This window comes from Macaca fascicularis, chromosome 2, assembly GCF_037993035.2.
Source record: "Macaca fascicularis isolate 582-1 chromosome 2, T2T-MFA8v1.1".
Lineage (NCBI taxonomy): Eukaryota > Metazoa > Chordata > Mammalia > Primates > Cercopithecidae > Macaca > Macaca fascicularis.
This window is the reverse complement of record NC_088376.1, coordinates 17,017,628-17,033,667: the sequence shown is the minus strand read 5'-3', so window position 1 is coordinate 17,033,667 and position 16,040 is coordinate 17,017,628. Positions and strand designations below refer to the sequence as shown.

The following is a 16,040-nucleotide window of genomic DNA, read 5'->3' as shown; positions in this document are numbered from 1 at the left end:
CACAAAAAAGTTTCTAATGTAATTTTGATTGTAATTGCATTAAACCTACAGATTAATTTGGTAAGAATTGACACCTTAACAATATTGAGTCTTCCAATCCATGAATGTAGTATATCCTTCCACTTATTTAGGTCTTTTAAAATTTATCTCTGAAATGCTTATAAAGATATTTCAGGCCGGGCGCGGTGGCTCAAGCCTGTAATCCCAGCACTTTGGGAGGCCGAGGCAGGCGGATCACGAGGTCAGGAGATCGAGACCATCCTGGCTAACACGGTGAAACCCTGTCTCTACTAAAAATACAAAAAAACTAGCCGGGCGAGGTGGCGGGCGCCTGTAGTCCCAGCTACTCGGGAGGTTGAGGCAGGAGAATGGCGTAAACCCAGGAGGCGGAGCTTGCAGTGAGCTGAGATCCGGCCACTGCACTGCAGCCTGGGCGACAGAGCGAGACTCCGTCTCAAACAAAACAAAACAAAAAAAAGATATTTCACAACTTTTTTTTATTTACTGATGGATATTTAATACTTCTTGGTACCTTGGAAATGTAATCATTTTCTTTTCTTGCTTTCTTTTTTTTTTTTTTTTTTTTTGACAAAGTCTCACTCTTGTTTCCCAGGCTGGAGTGCAATGGCTCCATCTCGGCTTACCGAACCTCTGCCTCCAAAGTTCAAGCAATTCTCCTGCTTCAGCCTCCCAATTAGCTGGGATTGCAGGCATGTGAAATGGCACCTTTTTATTTTTTAAAATTTTGTTGGCAATGCACTTTTTATTAGGCATGATGTATCATTAAAATTTAGCACAGTACTTGGCAAATCCTATGTACTTAATAAATGTTTGTTGAATGAATGAATTGCACTTTATCTAAACTCCTTTTATGACCCTTGACATGTAATACTTTTTCTTACAGCTATTTGTGTACAAGTCTTGGTTTCCTTTGAGATGGTGAGCATTGTAGGGTAGGGCTATTTTGGAGTCAGCTATCTACATCAAATTCCTAGCATCAGGTTTGATATGTTGTAGAATCCATTAAAGCATCCAAAGATGCTATAACTAGGTGGCATGAAATACCTGGACTTGTGAAGTATATTCTCAAATTCCTTGCTAACTTATCTTCATAGACTTATGTTACATGAGGTATTACTGATGAATTATTTAATAAAACATATGTATTCCACATATTTTCTAGTGTCTGGAGTCTAGACTCCAGACTCTCTAAATTATGTCATTGGGTTAAGTCAGAAAGTTGTATACCTAGTCATTAAGCTTTGTCATCCTGGGAGAATTCATTTTTCTGAATTGTGTTTGGCATTAGGTCACTGGCCTGGATTGAAGCACACCCTAGAAAAGTGTTGTGAAATTCATTTTGTGCTGACTGTTGAGATAATGTTGAGAATATAGTGCTCTACATCATATCTTTTTTTTTTTTTTCTTTTTTGAGATGGAGTCTCACTCTGTCACCCAGGCTGGAGTGCAATGGCACGACCTTGGCTCACTGCAACCGTCGCCTCCTAGGTTCAAGCAATTCTCCTGTCTCAGCCTCCCAAGTAGCTGGGATTACAGGCACATGCAACCATGCCTGGCTAATTTTTTTTTTTTTGTATTTTTATTAGAGATGGGGTTTCACCATGTTGGCCAGGCTGGTCTCAAACTCCTGACTTCAGGTGATCTGCCTGCCTCAGCCTCCCAAAGTGCTGGGATTACGGGCATGAGCCATTGCACCCGGCCAAGGTATCTTCTTAATGAAAACCCATGGGGAAAGTTCTCTCCATCCCCAGAACTGTGAATAACTGTTCATTTCCTTAGCAACTGTAACTTACATATCTGGTCAAATTTCCCACTTTGTGTTTCTCATGCGCGTCCATGTGAAGAGACCACCAAACAGGCTTTGTGTGAGCAATATGGCTGTTTATTTCACCTGGGTGCAGGCGGGCTGAGTCCCAAAAGAGAGTCAGCAAAGGGAGATAAGTGTGGGGCCGCTTTATAGGATTTGGGTAGGTAAAGGAAAATTACTGTCAAAGGGGGGTTGTTCTCTGGCGGCAGGAGTGCTGGGGTCACAAGGTGCTCAGTGGGGGAGGTTTTTGAGCCAGGATGAGCCAGGAAGAGGAATTTCACAAGATAATATCATCGCTTAAGGCAAGGACTGGCCATTTTCACTTCTTTTGTGGTGGAATGTCATCAGTTAAGGCGAGGCAGGGCATCTGCACTTCTTTTATGATTCTTGAGTTACTTCAGGCTATCTGGGCACATAAGTGCAAGTCACAGGGGATGCGATGGCTTGGCTTGGGCTCCTCAGAGGCCTGACATTCCTGCCTTCTTACATTAATAAGAAAAATAAAAGAAAATAGTGTTGAGTGTTGGGGCGGCGAAAATTTTTTGGGGGGTGATATGGAGAAAGAATGGACGATGTTTCTCAGGGCTGCTTCAAGTGGGATTAGGGGCGGCGTGGGAATCTAGAGTGGGAGAGATTAAGCTGAAGGAAGATTTTGTGGTAAGAAGCGATATTGTGAGGTCATTAGAAGAAACATTTGTCGTATTGAATGATTGGTGATGGCCTGGCTGTGGTTTTGTATGAATTAAAAAACTAAACAGAAGACACAAGGTCTGAATAAGAGAAGGAGAGAAAACAGGTATTAAAGGACTAAGAACTGGGAGGACCCAGGACATCTAATTAGAGAGTGCCTAAGGAGGTTAAGCATAGCCTTGCTAGAAAAGATTATTTATTTACTTTAATAGGGAATTTAGAGTGGCGGTTTGGGATAGCACCAGGAGATATCAGCTGTGATGGCTTGGAGAAACAGTGTAAACTAGCAGTGTAAACATGAGCAGGGCATTTATGAGTAGTTGAGAATGGTGAATAGGAGTATGACTAGACAGAAGACAGTAGGGATGAAAGTTTTTTGGGGTGCAGTCTAAATTGGTCACACAGGAGCTCAAATGGGCTGGAACTTGTAGCATTCCAAGGACAGGCCTGAATTCTGAGAAAGGAACGTGGTTAAAGTATTGTCTAGTCCTTTCTAAGTTGGTGACTAAGCTTGGTGAGGTGTGTTTTTAAAAGACCATTAGTCCATTCTACCTTTCCTGAAGATTGAGGACGGTAAAGGATATAAAGGTTTTACTGAATACCAAGAGCTGAGAAACTGCTTGGGTGATTTGACTATTAAAGGCTGGTCTGTTATCAGACTGTATAGAGGTGGGAAGGCCAAACTGAGGAATTATGTCTGACAGAAGGGAAGGAATGACCGCGGTGGCCTTCTCAGACCCTGTGGGAAAGGCCTCTACCCATCCAGTGAAAGTATCTACCCAGACTAAGAGATATTTTAGTTTTCTGACTTGGGGCATGTGAGTAAAGTCAATTTGCCAGTCCTGGGCAGGGGCAAATCCTCCAGCTTGATGTGTAGGAAAGGGAGGGGGCCTGAACAATCCCTGAGGGGTAGTAGAATAGCAGATGGAACACTGAGAAGTGATCTCCTTGAGGATAGATTTCCATGATAGAAAGAAAATGAGAGGTTCTAAGAGACGGGCTAGCAGCTTGTAACCTACATGGAAGAGGTTATGAAATGATGACAGAATAGAATGGGCCTGTGAGGCTGGAAGGAGATAATTTCCTTGGTCTAAGATGTAGAGGACTACGTGCTCACAAACAGGGTGTTCCCCATAAGTCCTGCTCTCGAAAACGAAGCAGGGCGTTCCCGACAAGTCCTGCTCTTGCAAACGAAGCAGGGCGTTCCCAATAAGTCCTGCTCTTGCAAACGAAGCAGGGTGTTGGGGGCCTGTTTATATGTAAACATCTTGAAAATCCAGAAAGTCAGGGATAGGTCAGAAAAACAACGATGTGTCTTGTGACTTGGCAACATTCCACAAACGACTGTATAAAATAAAGCGGAGCGCGCCATTCGGGGCGGCCGCCATGTTTGTCTTGTCTTGTGTTGTCTTGTGTGTTCATTCCTTTGTTTAGGAAACACGCGGACCCCAACACTAAGAACTATTTGCCTTGTGTGGGAAGATATTGATAGGTGGAGCTTTCAGAGGGGGAGCAGGCGGGTGTGGCCGATGTGAAGGAAGAAAACTGCCGTGAGGGATAGAAGTTAGAAGCTAGCTCCTGTTTTTAGGTAACTTATCAGCATAAGCATTGTCCTGAGCGATGGGATCTGATGACTTTTGATGGATACTTTTTTAGCTACCTTATCAGCATAAGCGTTGTCTTGAGCAAAGGATGGGGGAAGAAAAATAGATTTTGGAAGTTATGAGAACTGTAGAGAGTTGAGCATACTTTGTGATTTTTAGGGCCTCTAACAGTATTAAAGCAGTGGCAGCCACTGCGCGCAGACATGAGGGCTAGGCTAAAACAGTAACATCGTTTGGACAGAAAGGCTATAGGATGCGGTCCCAGCTCTTGTATAAGAATTCTGGCCGCACTAACCATGCCTAGGAAGGAAAGGAGTTGTTCTGTAGAAGGGATTGGGGTTTGGGAGATTAGTCAGACACGATCAACAGGGAGAGCATGTGTGTATGAGAAATTTGGGCTTGACTGAAGTAATGGGTCTGTCTGTGAAGCCTTGCGGCAGTAGAGCCTAGGTAATTTGCTGAGCCTGATGGGTGTCAGGGTCAGTCTAAGTGAAAGCAAAAGAGAGGCTGGGATGAAGGGTGTAAAGGAATAGTAAAAAAAGTATGTTTGAGATCTAGAACAGAATAATGGGTTGTGGAGGGAGGTATTGAGGATAGGAGAGTATATGGGTTTGGCACCACGGGGTGGATAGGCAAAACAATTTAGTTGGTAAGGTGCAGATTTTGAACTAACCTGTAAGCCTTGTCTGGTTTTAGGACAGGTAAAATGGGGGAATTGTAACGGGAGTTTACAGGCTTTAAAAGGCCATGCTGTAGCAGGCGAGTGATAACAGGCTTTAATCCTTTTAAAGCATGCTGCAGGATGGGATACTGGCATTGAGTGGGGTAAGGGTGATTAGGTTTTACTGAGATGGTGAGGGGTGCATGATCAGTCGCCAAGGAGGGAGTAGAGGTGTCCTATACTTGTGGGTTAAGGTTGGGGGGTACGAGGGGAGGATGTGAAGAAGGCTTTGAACTGGGGGAAAAGGCAGCAATGAGGTGTGGCTGTAGCCTAGGAATAGACAGGAAAGCAGATAATTTAGTTAAAATGTCTTGGCCTACTAAGGGAACTGGGCAGGTGGGGATAAGAAAAAAAGAATGCATAAAAGAATGTTTCCCAAGTTGGCACTAGAGTGGGGGAGTTTTGAGAGGCTTAGCAGCCTGGCTGTCAATACCCACAACAGTTATGGAGGCAAGGGAAACAGGCCTTGGGGCAGCATCAGTCTTCAGCCGCTAAGCCGAGAAGATCTGGGAAGGAGTCAGTCAGAGAGCCTTCGGCCAGAGCTCCAGGGGCTCTGGGAGTGGCTGCCTGACAAGCTGGACAGTCTGATTTCCAGTGGGGTCCTGCACAGATAGGATACGGCTTAGGAGGAATCCCAGGCTGTGGGCATTCCTTGGCCCAGTGGCCAGATTTCTGGCACTTGTAGCAAGCTCCTGGGGGAGGAGGTTCTGGAGGAACCCCTGGCAGCTGCAGTTCAGGTGTTTGGAGTTGTGTGCTGAAGATGTGGCTGGGGTTTGTCTCACAGTGGAGGCAAGGAATTCCAACTCAGAAATAAGTTGCTACTTGGCTGCCTCTACTCTATTATTGTACACCTTGAAGGCGAGGTTCATTAAGTCCTGTTGTGGGGTTTGAGGGCCGGAATTTAATTTTTGGAGCTTTATTTAATGTGGGGAGTAGATTGGGTAATAAAATAAAATGCATATTAAGAATAAGATGGCCTTCTGACCTTTCAGGGTCTAGGGCTGAAAAGCGTCTCAGGGTTGCTGCTAAATAGGCCATGAACTGGGCTTAGTTTTTCATATTTGATGAAAAAGAGCCTAAACACTAACTGATGTGGGAGAGGTCAGATAAAGAGAAAGGAACATTAACCTTAACTATGCCTTTAGCTCTAGCAACTTTTTTAAGAGGAAATTGCTGGGCAGGTGGGGGAGGGCTAGTCACGGAACAAAACTGTAAACCAGACCAGGTGTGAGGAGGGGAGGTGATAAAAGGATTACAGGGTGGGGGAGCGGAGGCTGAGGAAAAATTGGGACCTAGCTTGGCCTGGTGAGGAGGACAGAGGTCAGATGGGTCTGTAGAAAAGGATGATTTTTAGAAAGACTCAGTGACGCTTGGGGTTGGGACTGAGGGGACAGGAGGGAGGGAAAGAAGGAAGATTTGGGACAAGCTGCATTGGGAACAGAGACTAGGGAGGGACCAATGTGTAAAAGAGTGCCTGGACGTCAGGCACCTCAGACCGTTTGCCCATTTTATGACAAGAATTATTTAGATCTTGTAGGATGGAAAAATCAAAAGTGCCATTTTCTGGCTATTTGGAAGTACTGTCGAGTTTGTATTGGGGTCAAGCGGCACTGTAGAAGAAAATAAGGCATTTAGGTTTTAGGTCAGGTGTGAGTTGAAGAGGTTTTAAGTTCTTGAGAACACAGGCTAAGGGAGAAGAAGGAGAAATGGAGGGTGGAAGGTTGCCCATAGTGAAGGAGGCAAGTCCAGAGAAAAGAGAGAGTAGCAACACTAGAGAAGGAGTTTGGGAGTTCTTGCCCTCCAGAAAAGTGGGAAAGGGATCGGGGCATGGAACTAAGGGATTGGGGAACAAAAATAAGAGGTCAGGGCGCAAAAATAAGAGGGTGCGCAAAAAAATAAGAGGTCGGGATACTTGCGCCTCCCCCAGAAAAGCAGAGAAGGGGTAGAAACAGGGAGAGAAGGGGTCGGGGTGCTTGCCCCTCGCCCAGAAAAGCGGGACTTGACACTTAGGGTGAAGGACCAAGGCAGGCGTCCCCGCAGCGTGGTCAGACACCTCTGAAACATGGGTGAGTAATCAGAGAGGCGTCCCTGCAATGATTAAACACCAAGGGAAGGCTGCCTTCCCCAGGTCGTGACCGGCACGGGAGTTTTGGGTCCATGGATAAAACGTGTCTCCTTTGTCTCTACCAGAAAATGAAAGGAATTGAAATTAAGAGAAGGGAGAGATTGAAGGGGTGGTGCCAAGATTGAAAGGAGAAAGAGGTCGAGGGATAGTGAGAGAGGTTGGAGAAGAGAGTAAAAAAGGGGCCGCTTACCTGATTTAAAATTGGTGAGATGTTCCTTGGGCTGGTGGGTCTGAGGACCAGAGGTCATAGGTGGATCTTTCTCACGGAACAGAGAGCAGGAGGACAGGGGATTGATCTCCCAAGGGAGGTCCCCTGATCCGAATCACGGCACCAAAATGTCATGCGCGCCCGTGTGAAGAGACCACCAAACAGGCTTTGTGTGAGCAACATGGCTGTTTATTTCACCTGGGTGCAGGCGGGCTGAGTCCCAAAAGAGAGTCAGCAAAGGGAGATAAGTGTGGGGCCGCTTTATAGGATTTGGGTAGGTAAAGGAAAATTACTGTCAAAGGGGGGTTGTTGTCTGGCGGGCAGGAGTGGGGCGGGTCACAAGGTGCTCAGTGGGAGAGCTTTTTGAGCCAGGATGAGCCAGGAAGAGGAATTTCACAAGATAATATCATCGCTTAAGGCAAGGACCGGCCATTTTCACTTCTTTTGTGGTGGAATGTCATCAGTTAAGGCGAGGCAGGGCATTTGCACTTCTTTTGTGATTCTTCAGTTACTTCAGGCCATCTGGGTGTACACGTGCAAGTCACAGGGGATGCATCCTATGGCTTGGCTTGGGCTCAGAGGCCTGACAGTGTTACTACTAGAAAGATCATCATTAATTATTGGCCAACTTTTAGCAAATGACATAGGATATGATAAGCATTTGGAATTTAAGTATTAAGCTTAGAAGGCAGAGCAAAAAGTCAAAGAGAGATCCATGAGCCAAAGAGCAGGTGTCATGTTTATTTCCTTCATTCCTGTATGTGCAGCACCTATATATTAAATGTGTGGGTGCTAAACAACACAATGCATATTCTGAAAGTAATGTACAATACAGGATACAACCATAAAGAGAGAAGGGAAAGAGAGGAAAGAAGAAAGACTACAGTGCTTGTAAGACCAAGCAATTAATTAATATGAGACATTTACTGTGACTTTTCCCCTAATTTTGTGTGTGTGTGTTTGTGTGTGTGTGTGTGTGTGTCAGAGTCTCACTCTGTCACCTAGGTTGGAGTTCAGTGGCATGATCTCAGTTCCCTGCAGCCTCCACCTCCCGGGCTCAAGTGATCCTCCCACCTCAACCTCCCAAGTAGCTGGGACTACAAGTACATGCCACCACACTGGCTAATATTTTATATATTTTGGTAGAGATGGGGTTTTGCCATGCTGCTTAGGCTGGTCATGAACTTCTGAGCAATTTGCCCACCTGGGCCTCCCAATGTGTTGGGATTACAGGCATGAGCCACCACGTCCAGCCTAAATTTTTAACTTAACGTTTTTATTTTTTAAGAAAAGGGACATCTATTAGCGAAAGAAGTCAGATCTTTGTGTACTGGCATGGGAAGACACAACAAAGTGAATACAAATATGTACTGTATAATCAGATTTTTATTTTTGCAAAACAAAATCCATATGAATTTTTGTATGTTTTTTCTAAATATGTAATCATATAGTCATTGGTACAAAGAGAAAACTAGCAGTTCTGATCCCTGTTCTACTTTCTACACTATATTGTTGTGACCTTGACTTGGGATATCTTACGATAAGGGTGACAATGGTCCAATGAGATTTGGTATGAAATTAATTTTTTTGTGTTGCCAGGGGCAGGTTATATTGGTAAACATGGGTTGTCAGTTTAGCACTTCTTATCTGAAGCCATAATGATGTTCATAAACTTTGATCAATTTTTTTCACATCTGGGCATTTATCATAAGAAAATTACCCCAATGAATAATAAAGGTCTGTATACAAAGATATTTATTGCTACCATAATGAATATATTTACCAATCCAAACCAAGTGGGGGTAAAATATTGAAATATCTTTTTTCTTAATATTTCTGTCTCTCAGCTGGATGATATTTGAAGCAGATATTGTAGCCTTTTCAGTAACTTTAAAGTATTAAACATAAATAACACTCTTATTCTGGGGTATTAAAATGTTTAATTAAATCTAAGTCAAAATTTCAGTCTAATTTAATTTAAAACGCTTGATCTGATCTGAGCTTAGAAACCTGATTAGGAGGCAGTAGAAGAAGGGAGCAGAAAGACAACTTTTTCTGTTTTTGTTTTACTTCCTTTCTCACTTTCCTGCTGAGAAGTGGGGCCAACAGAAGAGAAGAGAGAGAGATAAAAAGTCATTTCACTGATATTAATCTGGAGTCAGAGCTCCCTGTAAGAGGCAGGTACCTAAATACTAGCCCTTTCTCTTTAGTCCATTGTTTGGGGAACTCCCCACTTAGGGGCCTCCCTCTACATTGTTCCAGTGAAAGATAGGTTCTTGCTGGTGATTCACCTCATTGGCACAGGCAGAACTTTGGGGCACAGTGCTTTAAATTCAACATAGCCCAAACTGTCTTCCAAGGACCACACTTATCCCACCACAGCTAAAAGTACTTCTTTTTTTTTTTTTTTTTTTTTTTTGAGACAGAGTCTCGCTTTGTCGCCCAGACTGGAGTGCAGTGGCCGGATCTCAGCTCACTGCAAGCTCCGCCTCCCGGGTTCACGCCATTCTCCTGCCTCAGCCTCCCGAGTAGCTGGGACTACAGACGCCCGCCACCTCGCCCGGCTAGGTTTTTGTATTTTTTAGTAGAGACGGGGTTTCACCGTGTTAGCCAGGATGGTCTCGATCTCCTGACCTTGTGATCCGCCCGTCTCGGCCTCCCAAAGTGCTGGGATTACAGGCTTGAGCCACCGCGCCCGGCCTAAAAGTACTTCTTATTCCTGCTGCTGCTGCACTCCCAACACTCTGGCCTGGGGAAGTATAAGCAGCCCCTCACATTTAATATTTCTAGATGTGTACCAGAAACTTGTTTCTGTGTCCTCCAACATAGGGCACCCCTTCCAGAAGTTCTATTGAGAACTCTTTCACCTGGCTTAAGTGAGGAGAGAGGGACGCAGCACTCCTTCATCTCTCCCCAAAGAGATTCATATACCCCATCCCTCCTGTCTCCCCATATACATAGAATACAGGCATACAGAATAGAGTGATGGGCTTTGGGATGGGAGGTGGAACTGGCTGGTTCTAAGTTCCATTTAGCAAGGACCACATGAATCATCTGGCCCCTCTCTTCAGATGCATGGTACTTACTCTTTTGTCCCAGCTGCAGCTCTGACGCAGAAAGGCATTCTGTGACACCACTTTACTCATTTACTATTTTTAAAAACCAATAAAAATTTATTTCACTAAACTTTGAACAACTTTCACAATTTCCTCAATATTACAGTAGAAAACAGTTCATAACAGAGACAAATGACTTTTAAAGTTTTAAATGTGTGTAGTTACTTATGTAAAATGTCTATTATAGCTTATGTTATGGGGAATGGGTTAATCAAATCAAAATACAAATTTTCTACTACCTAGAGAGTACAATAATATGGAAATGATTCATTTATAAGAATCTAGTTTGTAAATCAACTTCACTTATAAAATATTACCCCAAGAATTATAATTCTATCAAGCTTCAATTTGAACAAATGTACAATCACTTAACAGTTTTTAAACTAAAAAAATGCAAAATGAATTTAGAAGAATGACAGAGACATTATTGCTCTGGTTCAGACCTTCAGAAGGAGACTCTCTTAAAGGCTGGCTCAGCCCTAGGGAATTCACTTCTTGATAATGGGGGTAAAATCCAGCTCTTGTGCAAGAGTCACAGGGAAACTCCCTTGATGGACAGATGTCCCTCAGTGCCAATGCAAGCTGAAAGGACCAGGAAAATCCCCTGTGGAAAGTAATCTCAGGACTTCATAGGGATTTCTTGGAGGAAAGGGGGAGATACAAGAGGTTCCTCCTCTTGTATCCCAATGGATCCTCAACTGGGCTAATATTTTATAACATGGAAACTCAACTGGATGATGTGGTTGAGGTAATAGAGATGGATCAGGAGGACCTAAACAACCAAAAGCATCCTCACAATGCGCATCCCACCAGACTCCATTTTTTAAAAATGTGGACCAATTGCTCTTCAAAAGCAGTCCTATTCAAACTTGCGAATCTTGTCCATGTAGAAAGATCACCAGTGTCTGAAGCAGAAAGGTAAACTTTGTCTTGCACATGTGGACAAAGAGTAGGATATCGTTGGCCTGGTGGGAACTATATCATGCTAGGGTCTAGATCCCATGAGATAGCATCTGATGATGTAAGGCAATATCGAAGCTCGAATCCCCAAACCATCCCAGCTGGACATACCTCCTGTCTTGAGGATCTGATGTTCCAGCAAATTGCCTGGTTCCTGTGGGCCTCTGGCAAACGCTGCATGTGGATCAGCAAGGCCTTCAGGACCCTTTTCTAAAAATCTCAAGTTTAACATCTTCAGCTGCTTTTGGTCTTCCATGTGCATTCTTTCCTCCTAAATTGTACAGGGTTTTTGGCCACCCTAAATTATCATCTACAATTCAAGAGCTGTTATGAAGACCAATGGCCTGGTTTTCCAAAGAGCAAATAAGTCCTTTCATTTCGTATCCTAAAGCTTATTTTTAATTTTTGTTTTTTTGGAATCCAGATCTTCAGGGCATGGCTCACATTTTCATTTGCTATGGAGCTTTTCTTCTCAATCACAAATCATTCTCTCCCTCTACAGAATAATTTTCTGTCGAGGTTTCTTATCATTGTCTTGATAAGAAAGCTCAGTCTTCAAGTTCATGCTAAAGCTTTTGAATCTCATTTTAATATGTTCATTTTCTGATTCCGACAACGCACTTATTTTGTTTTGAGAGTTTTGATGTAATTTGCTAGTGACTGTTTTATCTTCTCTAGCTAGTTGAGTATATATTTAATTACTTTCTGCTTCAAGAGTTTATAAGGAAGCATTTAGCTTGTTGTTATCAGTTTCCTCAAAGCTCATATTGACTGGTCATCTAAGTGGTATCCAATTCCTGATCTAATTATTTCCATTTCCTGGTGACCTTCATCTATATCATCTTTTCCCCGTACAGCAGCCAAACCCACCATCTTTAGCAGACAGATTAGTAAGAGTTTGATCTGATGTTCTTTCTCATGTAGAATTTTTCTACCCATGCTTTAGAGCAGTGGTTCTCAAAGTGCAGGCGTTGGGGGGTCCCAAGACTCTTTCAGAAGATTGTGAGATCCTCTGAAACTATTTTCATAATAATGCTAAGACAGTACATATTTTTGTCACCATTGACATTTTGTACTGATAGTGCAAAACAATGCTGGGTAAAACTGGTGACACTTTAGTATGAATCAAGGCAGAGGCACCAAATGGTACTAGTAGTCATCGTATTCTTCTTTGCCTTGCAATCTCAGTTAAAAAAAAAAAAAAAAAAAAAGCAGCTTCACTTAAGTGTGTCTGTGATGAAGCAGGAGAAAACAACTATTAATTTTATTTTATAAAATAAAGTTTTACATATCTAAGCCTGACACCTTGATACAAATTGTTCTGGTGTCTTGAACAACAAAATTAGAAGTACACATAAAATATTTCTGCTCCATACTGAGCTATGATGACTGTCCAGAGGCAAAGCGTATGGAAAGCATGTGCAGTTGATTGAGTTGCAAGCTAAATGACTACGTTTTTTATAAAAAAAACTATTTTCACCTGAAAGAAAAACTGACAAACTATATAAAGTATTGGTAGACATTTTCATAAAAATAGTCAAAGTAAGCCTGTCACTTGACAGAAAACTGACAGTATTTTTTGCCAATGATAAAATTCAACTTTTCAAGTGAATACTAGAATTTAGGAAAAAATTATATCTGTCACCATGAGCTTTACAGCTTCCCAATACTTAAAAAAAGTCTGATTAAATCAGTGGCGTTATTAACAAATATAATATTTTGATATTTTACAATAAAATATGTCCATATTTGGAAAATTTTAATAACTCAGTGAGCCAATATTTCTCAAGTGGCCAATATATGATGTTACAAAACTATGCATAGGTAAAATAAATCCATTCAAAGTGCTGTATTGACCAATAAGTTTTAATGTAACAGAATTTGAAATTTTCATTAGTCTGATGTCAGATTCCTCATTGCAACCACCCTTTAATAAGTAATTATCAGGTTTTAGTAGTAACAAAGAATACCCACAATTATCTAAAAAACCTATTAACATACTCCTCCCTTTTCCAAGTACATTTTTAAGACTGTAAAGGGGTTCTGACACTAAAACGTGTAGAACTGCTAGTTTAGAGACCCCAACCACTTTTTTGCTGTTTATTGAGTTTCTCCCACTTTCTATCCACCAGCCTCTTAGGAAAGTAGTTTTATGCTTTCCTAAACATGGACATATTCATCCACACCTTTCTTTAATGCTGTCATTAGTTATTCTTCACTCTTTTTTTTTTTTTGAGACGGAGTCTCGCTCTGTCGTCCAGGCTGGAGTGCAGTGGTGTGATCTCAGCTCACTGCAAGCTCCGCCTCCCGGGTTCACGCCATTCTCCTGCCTCAGCCTCCCGAGTAGCTGGGACTACAGGCGCCTGCCACCTCACCCGGCTAGTTTTTTGTATTTTTAGTAGGGACGGGGTTTCACCATGTTAGCCAGGATGGTCTCGATCTCCTGACCTCGTGATCCGCCCATCTTGGCCTCCCAAAGTGCTGGGATTACAGGCTTGAGCCACCGTGCCCGGCCTATTCTTCACTCTTCTAACATAACTTTAAGGTTGTTTTGGCTTCAGTCATTTGGGATTGAATGACTTCTGATTTATCTTCTACAATTGTATTCTTGTGATGTGAGTCCTCACCAACTCTTATTCTGGACACTAGATTTCTGTTCTCTTGATTCTTTTACTGAAAAGTCTATTTAACCTTAAGGAAGGACCTTTTCAGTTTTTGGAGTTTTTAAAAATTATTTGCCTCCAGATGCAGCTTGTTCTTCAGAAGGCTGGCCTCCATCAAAAAGGATTCCAGTGCTTCATAATTTCTTAATATTCCCAAGCTCAAAAATTTTACTTTTTCTTTATCTAAGGCATAAAAAGTTAGGCCAAGCTTCTTCTCCCCACCTTTAAAAGTTGATGTTTATCTACAAGAAACCTTATACCATCTCCTGGGCAATGCCCCTGAGGGCTGCAACTAGGCTCACACCTTCAGAGATGGTGCTCACCCCTACAGGGCGTTTTCAGGACGGCCTGGTGGAAAGCTTTGTAGACATCACCAGGCCCTAGTGCCACAGAAAGCCCTGGTTGTCAGAGTTTTGTGAAGCCCAAAAAAGTACTCTGTAGAGTGTTTTGCTCAAAATACAAGGACCTGGCAAGCAGAGCAGACCAGCAGTGGGAGCAGTCAGGGAGGAGCAGGAAGGAACAAAAATGACAAAACAGAGCTTTTCAACATTTTCTGTATCATGGCCACACCAGTAAATCGTTGTCACCAAAAGAAATGGGAGGTTCTTTGTGGCCTAGGGTACAGGCCCCACCTGGAAGCTGGGAGAGATGAAGTGTCCACATCATTCCATACCTATGGGCCCTTCCAGGATTGCTGGCCAACAAGATGTTCTCTGCAGGAAAGGGCTTGTATGTTCATGTCATGGACCCAGCTACCTCCTTTTTGTCCTACAGTCCTAGAGTTGTGATTCTGTCTGCAAAGGTCCCAGAGATCTCCCTCCTGACACACCCCTACTCAAGTTTATTTTGCCAGTATGGGAGCATCCATGTGCATGGCTGAGTCAGGAATACAAAGGGCCAACAATACATTTCAATAACGTGTATGATGGTGATATGGTCTGGCTCTGTGTCCCCACCCACATCTCATCTCGAATTGTAATCCCCACATGTCTGGGGAGGGACCTGGTGGAGGTGGTTGGATCACAGGGGTGGTTTCCCCTATGCTGTTCTCATGATAGGGAGTTCTCACAAGATCTGGTTGTTTAAAAGTGGCAGTTTCCCCTGTACTCACTCTCTCCTGCTGCCGGGTAAGACATGCCTTGCTTCCTCTTCACCTTCTGCTTTAATTGTAAGTTTTCTGAGGCCTTCTCAGCCATGCAGAACTGTGAGTCAATTAAACCTATTTTCTTCATAAATTATCCAGTCTCAGGCAATTCTTTATAGCAGTGTGAAAATGTACTATTAATAATACAATGGCAGATTCATCTATTTCTCTCTTTAGTTATGTCAGTTTTGCTTCAAGTATTTTAGTGCTCTGTCATTAGATGCATACACACTTAGGATCATTATGTCTTCCTGATACCTGACCCTTTCATCATCATTATGAAGTAACCCTCTTTATCTCTGGTAATACTTCCTCTTGAGGTATTATTTTTTACGTTAATAAAACAAGAGCAGCTTTCTTATGCTTAATGTTTGCATGATGTATCGTTGCCCACCCTCTATCAACTTTTTTTTTCCATAAAATTTGTCTCATGTAAACAGCAAATATTGGATCTGGCTTTTTCATCTAACCTCTGACTCCTTGGCTTTTACATGGAAGGTTTGGTCTATTTACATTCAATGCTATTATTGAATTTTTTTTCTCTTTTTCTAATTTCCTACCTTCTTTTGGATTAATTAGATTTTGTTTCATTATGTTTTGTTGTTGTTTTTAAGTACTTTATTTTTTGTGTTATCTTTTTTTTTTTTCTTTTTTGAGACAAAGTCTCGCTCTGTCGCCCAGGCTGGAGTGCAGTGGTGCAATCTCGGCTCACTGCAACCTCCACCTCCTGGGTTCACGCTATTCTTCTGCCTCAGCCTCCTGAGTAGCTGGGACTACAGGCACCCACCACCACGCCTGGCTAATTTTTTGTATTTTTAGTAGAGATGGGGTTTCACCGTGTTAGCCAGGATGGTCTCAGTCTCCTGACCTCGTGATCCACCAACCTTGGCCTCCCAAAGTGCTGGGATTACAGGTGTGAGCCACCGTGCCCGGCTTTTGTGTTATCTTTTAGTGATTGGTCTAGAGATTAAAATATGAATC

At 42.7% G+C, this 16,040-nt stretch overlaps 1 long non-coding RNA gene across 2 annotated transcripts; it reads right to left on the bottom strand.

The window, feature by feature from the left end:
* Window positions 1-1,881: 1,881 nt before the first annotated feature.
* Window positions 1,882-7,469, bottom strand: LOC135969603 (uncharacterized). Of its 2 annotated transcripts, none has more exons than XR_010584893.1 (2): window positions 7,159-7,469; window positions 1,882-2,310 (listed from the first exon to the last, which is right to left on the bottom strand). It is a non-coding gene; the product is annotated as an uncharacterized lncRNA (long non-coding RNA). The 2 variants fall into 2 exon arrangements; XR_010584892.1 differs by having other exon boundaries at window positions 1,882-2,307.
* Between the last annotated feature and the right edge of the window lie 8,571 nt (window positions 7,470-16,040).